Source organism: Lynx rufus, unplaced genomic scaffold (assembly GCF_022079265.1).
Source record: "Lynx rufus isolate CCGP_SWC_20201006 ecotype Redwood Valley unplaced genomic scaffold, mLynRuf1.p SCAF_5, whole genome shotgun sequence".
Classification (NCBI taxonomy): domain Eukaryota; kingdom Metazoa; phylum Chordata; class Mammalia; order Carnivora; family Felidae; genus Lynx; species Lynx rufus.
The window spans coordinates 19375159-19384373 of NW_025814867.1; the positions used below are offsets into that span (position 1 = coordinate 19375159).

The 9215-nt window shown below is 42.7% G+C and overlaps 1 pseudogene; it reads left to right on the top strand.

Annotated features, from left to right (window-relative positions):
• Window positions 1-2586: 2586 nt before the first annotated feature.
• Window positions 2587-7641, top strand: LOC124527114 (40S ribosomal protein SA-like; annotated as a pseudogene).
• Window positions 7642-9215: the final 1574 nt, after the last annotated feature.

Genomic DNA, 9215 nt, shown 5'->3' on the forward strand with positions numbered 1-9215 from the left:
GATGGACATTTAGGCTCTTTCCATCATTTGGCTATTGTTGAGAGTGCTGCTATAAACATTGGGGTACAGGTGCCCCTATGCATCAGCACTCCTGTATCCCTTGGGTAAATTCCTAGCAGTGCTATTGCTGGGTCATGGGGTAGATCTATTTTTAATTTTTTGAGGAACCTCCACACTGTTTTCCAGAGCGGCTGCACCAGTTTGCGTTCCCACCAACAGTGCAAGAGGGTTCCTGTTTCTCCACATCCTCTCCAGCATCTATAGTCTCCTGATTTGTTCATTTTGGCCACTCTGACTGGAGTGTCACCTCCTTTCTATTAAAGTTTGTATCTTTCTTGATGTAACTGACAGTCGTATTAACTTCCTTAAGGGTTACATTTCATAGTTAACTGACACTGAACTTATTACTGATTATGCCCCTAAGGCTTCTTGTTCTAATATCCTGTTGGTATGGCATGAAACTTCTGTCTTATACTTGGAAAGCTAGATTTTGGATTCAATTCAGTTATTTAATAGCTGTCCTTGTGAAGTTTCACCTTGTTAGATCTAAACCACTGCCCTTGCCTATGAAGATAATTTAGATTCTTGTCTTTTAACAGAGCAATGTTCAGTCAACATGAAGTTGATGGCTGTGCCCTTAGGTGTTCAGGCAAATAATTGAGAAAAATATTAAACTGCCTGGATATAGAACCATGTGGTCTGACACTTGTAGGATGACACGGGAATCATCACTCAATTCTTCAATTGTCCTTGCACTTATCATGTAAAATTCTACTTCATGTCACGGTGTATCATGAAAAATCTCTTCAACTTTTCTGCGGAGGTTCAGATGCTTTGCATCTACTGTATTTCCCAGATGTTGCAACCCAGCAGCCCTGATGAAGAAGGAAAAACTGCCAGACAAATATGGCGTTTTCTTAATGAAAATGTACTGTGTTCCAATAAGCCCCACTCCTCTTTCAGGGTCTCATTGACTTAATGCTTTTTACTTTTTGCTTATTTTTTCAAAAATTAGTTTGACGGAGGGGTGCCTGGGTGGCTCCATTGGTCGGGCGTCCAGCTTCAGCTCAGGTCATGATCCCATGGTCCGTGGTTCAAGCCCCACATCGGATTCTGTGCTGACAGCTCAGAGCCTGGAGCCTGGAGCCTGCTTCAGATTCTGTGTCTCCTCTCTCTGCCCCTCGTCTGCTTGCACGCGCTCTCTCTTTCTCAAAAATAAATAAACATTAAAACAAATTAAAAAATAGTTAGATGGAGGTGTATTTACATAAATCTGAAATGTACAATTTGATGAATTTTGACAGAAGTATGTATAGTCCCTTCAAACCACCACTGTAACTGAGACTCAGAACATTTCCACCAGCTTCCAAGGTTTCCTCCTGCCTCTTTGCAGTCACCCCTCCCCCCGTCCCCCATCCTCAGGCAACCACCGATTTTTCTGTCATGATAGGTTACTTACACTTTCTAGAATTTCATAGAGAGAGAGTAGACAGTATGCACTTGTTTTTTTGTGTGTGTTTGGTTTCTTTTAGTCAATATTAAGACTTTGGGATTCTCCACACCGTTGCTCTCTCAGTGGTATGTTCCTGTTTAGTGCTGTGTGATACTCTGTTGTAGGGATAGAACACATTTTGTTTATCCACTTCCCTGTTGGTGGACATTTGTTTCTAGTTTTTGGCTATTATGAGTGAAGCTGCTTTGAATATTCATGTAGGAGTCTTCATGTAGACATGTGTTTTCATTTCTCTTTGGTACCTGGACTGCTTCTCCTTTTTTTTGTTTTTGTTTTTGTTTTCCTTTTCACCAGACTGTCCCTGCCTAGAGTTAACATCACCATTCGGCAGTTTTTGAAAGCTAACGTATGCCCTATTTTGGAAATCATAGCAAAAGTTACCTTCCCCCAACCTTCCGGTATAACTTGAGAGTCCTCAAAACTCTCCATTTACAAGTTCTTCCAATTCTTTAAACACAGTTAATTTGTTTAGAGAATTTATTGTCTTATAGCAAGCAGGTTTGGGGGCAAGTATTGAATGTTCAAAATGTGTGCCAGAGTAAACACTATATCATCTAATTTTCTGTTCACAACAATTATATAAGAAAGGTACTGTTTTTTTTTTTGTTGTTTTTTTGTCTTGTTTTGTTTTGTTTTGTTTTTGTTTTTTGAGAGAGACAGAGAAAGAGCACACACACAAGCAGGGGAAAGGGGCAGAGGGAGAGGGAGAGAGAAAATCCTTATCCAGTGTGGAGCCTGACACAGGGCTTGATCTCACAACCATGAGATCATGACCTGAACCGAAATCAGGAGTCAGATGCTTAACCAACTGAGCCACCCAGGCGCCCCAAGAAAGTACCATTTTAATTTTATTTTTTTAACAGGTGAATAAACAGGAGCATAGAGAAATGAAGCAACCTGCCTAAGTTCTGATAGCTAGGGAGCTAAGTGTGTAAGCTGTGTGTTTGTCTCTGGAGCTGGAGTCCAAACCACTTCACAATATAAAAGAGACAATGAAGATTATGATATGAAAACTGGGCATGCAACGTGATGAGTGTTTATAGGAAAGAAAGGTTACTCTGAGGGTGAGGAAAATGAAGAATGTCCTTAAGGAGGAAGTGATAGCTAAAGTGGGTCTTGAAAACCGGATGAATATGGATGGTAAGGTAGGGACAAAAGGATATAAAATTCAGATGGACAGGTGGCCTAGGCAAAGGCCCAGTGGCAGGAATGGGAGCATCATTCAGTTGCCTCACTGCAGATCTGTGCACTGATGGGAGACGAGGGAAAAAGGGGTCATGAGATTAGGTATAATGGCAGGCAGACTGTGGTCAGACCACCAGTTTTTGAATGACGGTCTAGGGAGATGACCTTGACTTAATTGCGATGTATGGTGGGAGACACTCTTGCAGGCTGTGCTGAAGGATTAATATGATGGCTTTAAATGAATCAAAGGAGGATGACAGCAAAATTAGGAAAGCCAGTTAGGAATCTGTTGCACTTAAAAAACAAAGCCAAACAAAAACAAGGCCCTGAATCAGAGTGGTGGCAGGGGCAAATCCTGTATTGGAAGAGTCGACTGAATTCTGCTTAGTGTTAGAAATTCAAATGATGTTTGTATCATTTACTCTTTTGGGTATAATAGATATATTTGGGTATAAAGTTTTAAGTACTTAATTGCATTTATGCCAGTTGATATCTTTCTGATTTTTCAAATTTATAAACACAGATCTCTCAAGTTATGCCATTTGCATGCAGAAGGAATTAAGATGTCAATAAATTGAAATTACCTATTTCGTTAACTATGCTGTTTTTTTACCCTTAATTGGGTAATACTAGATTAGTCACTGTTTCGGGTGACATCTCTTTTTGATTATATCTAAAAGACCTCATCACATTTTACAGTGACATAAATATTTAATAAAGGTGTCTGACTTAATAAAGTTTAAGTATACAATTAAAGAGCTTGCAGAATACCCACATATATTTTATTTATTGAGGCATATTTCATACGCATGTTAATGTACGATCTAAAATGTACAGTTTGATGAATTTGACAAATGTCTATGTACACAATACCTCGCCCCATCGAGATAGGGTCTCCTCGTTACTCACAAAGTGCCTTGGGCTTCTCCCAGACAGTCCTGCACCGTTCCAGACCCCAGGACCACTCTGCCCTTCTATCACCATACGTTGGTTTGACTGTGCTAGGATTGCGTGTAAAGGGAGTCATGCATCACATACTGTTTTATGTTTAGCTACTATCACTTAACACAGTGTTTTAGAGATTCGTCCATGATTGTTGCATAGATCTGTGGTGCTTTCATTTTGATTGTCGAGTAGCGTTCCCACATATGAGTATACCACCATTTCTTTAGCCATCTGTCTGTTGGTTTGGGTTCTTTTCAGTTTGGGACCATTATGATTATTTTTGTGCAGGTCTTTCTGTGGACATGTGGTTGCACTTCTTGGACAAATACCATGTCTGTATCATATGGGAGGTGTATGTATAACCTTTAAAAATGCTAAAATGTTTTCCAAAGTATTTATATTTTTTAAATATATCTTAGGATTGTGTGGTTCTGGACTTCTTTTTTGTATAAAGCAGACCACAAGACTTGATTAAGAATGCAATATTCACATTAGGCTTACAATGACATTTCCCGTGACAATGAGGACTTTGTGATTATAGATGGCTAGCTTAGCCACCAACACCATTTTCCCCATAATTATGCTATAAATTAGGGGTGACCCCTGAGCCTCTTCTAGTAAGAACTTCAGTATCTGGAAGGTGAACATGAAATTCTCCAAGGTGTTTTTAAGTGGTACCTAAAGGAAAAACATGCTGTAATGTCACATAAGTTAATAATTTTAAGGAGCCTATAGGCCCGGCAGTGAAATTAAATGCTTAACAATAATTCAAAAATGGCTTACAGAAACTTAAAAATGTGAATCATTTAGTGGGGCTGAAATTATGCTCCTGACATATATGTGTGACACACGAGAGCACTTACCTGGGAATTTATTACCAGCTTCTGAGCAAACAAAGCCTGACCTACATTTGACTAAAGTCAGCTGTCTTTGGTTAATCCTATGGGCTTCTTTTTATTAATGTCACAATTGCTAATGTGGTATAACATTGTCATTACTGAATAGCACCGCGGGATGAGTTGCAGCTGTTATCTCTCTTTCTGAACCTACTGAGTCATTAAATCTGAGTTTGGGGGAATACAAGTTGTAAAGATTATTCAAATTCTGATTGAGAAATAGGACTACTGGGAAATTGTAGGTACATAAAGTAAAACTTTGAATCAATCAAGGGTTTTTTGTTTTTTGTTTTTTGTTTTTTTTTGGTAAAGCTTAAATGTTCAAAATTGTTCCTTAGGTTTAATGTGAAACCGAACGTCAAAGAAATAGAGGGCAAACATAAGAAAATAAAAGAATAATAATATTTATATGCAAAGTCCTTCTTGCTGATGGGAAAGTGATGTGTTGTGATTGAGAAAATATCAGGAAGATGATTTCCTTGAAATCACCGTAGCATTTTGTCTCAAGAATCCTAATGTTAATTTAAGAAGAATATGCCTTTGTTCTAACAAGACAGAGAATAATCAATTTCTCTTTAATCGCTAAGGGGAATTTTGTTGTATTGCTTTTGGCAGTCCCGCAAAAATTTCTTCTTTTAAAATTCTTACTTTGCCTTCGGTCATGATTAGTACTTAGTGAAGGGTATAATCCTGCAGTTCCTAAACTGAGCCAAAGTACCTTAGGGTGCCTCAGAAAATTTTCAGTTTTTGAGGGGAGTATAGCAATATTCAGTATTTCTTGGATACCACATAAACTACTAGCTCAGGATAGTTTTCAGTTTCTTCAATAAGATTGTACTACATTCTTCTCAGTGGTGTCATATATTTGTGAAGCGGTGTTTTTGACAGTTGCTATACTAAGTAACTATTACAACATGAAAAGCAGAGTGGAATGCGGCATGTGGCCAGTGTCCAATCTGATTCTATAATTTGAGAAGTTATGCAGTGCCCTATGGACACACACATCCCAATTAGTAACTACTTGTGGTTATTTGAGGATGAAATAAAAACATATTTTCCTTCAGTTTAAGCGTATCATTGTTTTCAAATAGCTAGTAAGTTATTTGGACCTAAAATAAGCAACAAACAAACAGAAAAAACAAAAACTCGTAAGTAGGGACCTGACTACTTAGTAAATAGAACAGTTGGTTATTTCATTTAGGCTGAGGACACTGAGGAAATCATGGGTCACCAAAGATCCCTCAAAAGTGAGAAATTTTGGGAACACCTGGAATAATCTGATGATCACTTAAATACTTTCTGATCTGTTACGTTTATTCAAGTCCTGTTTATGTTTATTCTGGCCTGTTTTTGATGTTATTTGAAAATGTTGGAAGCAATGGGAGTTCAGAGATTGGCATTTCTGAAGCTCATTTTTCCCGGATGATATTTTGGAAGCCAGACGTCTGCAGTGACTTCATTGACTCCAAGCAAAAATTTTAAGTTGAAAAAGCTCGTCATTTGCACCACACCCACAGGCATAGAGGTCCTGGATACCTGGACCACCTGTTTCCATGGCACTGCTAAGAGCGTAGTCTGTGGGCCAGCAGTCATTAGCAATGCAGAATCTCAGGCCCCACCCCAGACCTGCTGAACCTGAACCTGCATTATAAGAAAAGAACTCTAGGTGATCACATGCATATTAAAGTTTGAGAAGCATGGCTCTATCATTCTATCCAATCCCACCTCAGCCTTCCTGCACAGAATCCCTCATTCCCTTTGAATGTGTCTTTAAAACCTAGTTTCTCTGTGCCCTTTACTATCCAGTAGGCAAACTTCCTAATGAATTAATGCTTGATAATAGTTGAAATGTGCTATCATTTAGAAAAGACTTTGAAAAAACTGTCACACTGGATTGTTATTTTTGTCTTGTATATGCCTTCGCCGTTACTTTCTTATCTTCTAGCTATAGTTTTGAGGGTTAGGCTCACTACACACCCCAAAATGTTTCCCTGGTGAGGAACAGAAGGCACGGATGTCGGGCATGTGAGATGGAAAGATAGGATGTTAAAAGTGAGAAAAGTCTTTTGCATGCTACCCAGAGAGGGGTTGTTCTGGGTTCCCATGTCACTTAAAGGGAAACTTTGACCTTGTGCAGAGCCCTTGATGTCCTGCAAGTGAAGATGTCCTCACATTCCTTGCAGCAGGAGCCCACTAAGGTGGCACCCACCTTGCCTTCCAAATGGGACAGTACACAGCGATGGCATCTGAGTCACACATCCGAACAGAACCCGAGAGACGCTTCTGCTGGCAGCTCCTGCCCTTGAAAACCCGGCTGATGTCAATGTCATTTCCTCCAAGAATACTGGCCAGGGAGCTGTGCTGGAGTTGGCTGCTGCCACCAGAGCCACGTCTATGGCTGACCGCTTCATTCCTGGAACCTTCACCAACCTGGTCCCGGCAGTCTTCCCAGAGCCACGACTTCCGGTGGATGCGAATCCCATGGCTGACCGCCAGCCGCTCACAGAGGCATCTCGCATTGTCCTGCCTACCTCTGTGCCTTAACCTGTGTAACACAGATGCTCCTCTGCACTGTGTGGACATTTCCTTCCCACCGGGCAGTAAGGGAGCTCGCTCAGCAGGTCGCAGGCGGCGGGAGCGGGGGCCCTAAAGTTCTGCGCATGTGCGGCACCCGCCCCGACCACGCACCGGAGGGCACACGTGATCTGCCCTTCTGCAGAGATCCCGAAGAGTTCGGAAAGGAAGAGCAGGCTGCTGCTGACAAGACCGTGACACAGGAGGCATTTCAGGGTGAATGGGCTGCTCCAGCTTCCCAACATGTGGATCCTCAACCCGGGGCCACAGGCGGGTCCAAGGGCGCAGGTGCCCCGCGGGCCTCTTCAGCCGGCTCCTCCCGGGGACTGGTCTGCAGCTCGCGCCGCTCACGTCCCTGCCTGGGTAAGAACAGCCACTGAGTGGTCTTAAGCTCTTCTTTCACAGACTTCAACAGAAAACGGAAAACAAGCAGTTCCCCCAACCCCCGCAAAAAAGTGGGAAAGGGCCACTTTACGGCAGCAGAAACGAAGGCTTTGTAAGCAGTGATTGCTCTGTATTCCAGTAACAGCAGGGCTGAGAATGGAACCTGGGTCCTCTGATTCCAGTTCTGCTTTCCGGTGAAAGTGATGACAGCAAACATTGACCGAATTCTTTTTTTTTTTTTTTAAGTTTATTTATTTATTTTGAGAGAGCATGTGAGAGAAAGTGGGGTAGGGGAGAGAGAGAGAGAGAGAGAGAGAGAGAGAGAGAGAGAGAGAATCCCAAGAAGGCTCTGCACCATGAGTGCAGAGCCCCATGCGTGGCTCCAACCCACAAACCAGCAGATCATGACCTGGGCTGAAATCAGATGCTTAACCTACCGAGCCGCCCTGACGCCCCTGATTGAGATTGAATTTTTAAAAAAAAATTTTTTTTTTAACATTTCTTCATTTTTGAGAGACAGAGGGAGACAGAGTGTGAGTGGGGGAGGGGCAGAGAGAGAGGGAGACGCAGAATCCGAAGCAGGCTCCAGGCTCCCAGCTGTCAGCACAGCCCCACACAGGGCTCGAACTCACTGACGGTGAGATCATGACCTGAGCTGATGTCTGATGCTTAACTGACTGATCCACCCAGGTGCCCTTGAGGTTGAATTCTTATTATGCGCCAGGCACTCAACTATGACCAACGCGTGTGTTGTCATTGTTCTAGGTAGGCACAATACTTTTTATTTATGCCACATATAATGGAGATGCCATTACTCTCCTCATTTTGCAACTGAGGAAACAGAGCAAAAGGACATTATAACTGAGGGTAAACGTCTTTTATTTGTTGAATATCCCATCCCACTTATGAGTTTCTTGTCTCTCAGCTTCAGTATTTGCTGTATGATAGTGGATTGGACTTTTTGGGGCATTTCTTCTTTTCAGTGGGATGAGGTTGAGCTTTGTCAGTAGAGGGAGCTGGAGGGACATTGCAGGAGGAAGGGGCTCTCTTCCTTGTTCTGGCTGCTGGGTTTGCTTTCCCCTGCTCCTGCCGCCTTCAGGGGTGTGTGTGGTGCAGGGGACGGCTGGTATTGTTTTGCCCCAGCTGTGCACGTACCTGAGTGGGCGGTCCCTTAGTTAGCAGCCTGGGCCCAGTGACCACCTTGTTCTGGCCCTTCTGATGTGAGCATTGCGTGTTCCAGCCCTGGTGCCCCCAGTGGCCTGCCAGCTCCTTCTGTGTGCCTTCCCACTAACCCCTGCTGGCTTGTGCCCCAGAGGCTTGCTTCCCGTGGCTCTCCGGGTGCAGGCGCTGTGTGCTCCAGGCCTGGCACCCGCCGTGGTGCCCGGACTCGCTCTGCATGCCACATCAGCCACAGCTCCGCTGTACCTAGGGGGCGGGGCTTGCTGTGGCTTGCCTAGTAACTCAGGCAACCTAGTGAACTTCTTTACCATCCCCTGGGCTGCAACCACATCTTTGACGAGATCTGAACCTCAGCCTTGGGGAGGGAGCCAGATTGGTTGTTTTTCAAAGTTTCTCCTTCCCTGGATTCACCCTTGATCCAAGGTATCCTTTAGAGTTCTTTGTATATCTTTATAGTTATTCTCCTCAGTTTAAAAACTCTTTATATTAAACTTCTGTTTGATTATTGTGTAGTTTCTGTTTCCTGATATCTGATTTGA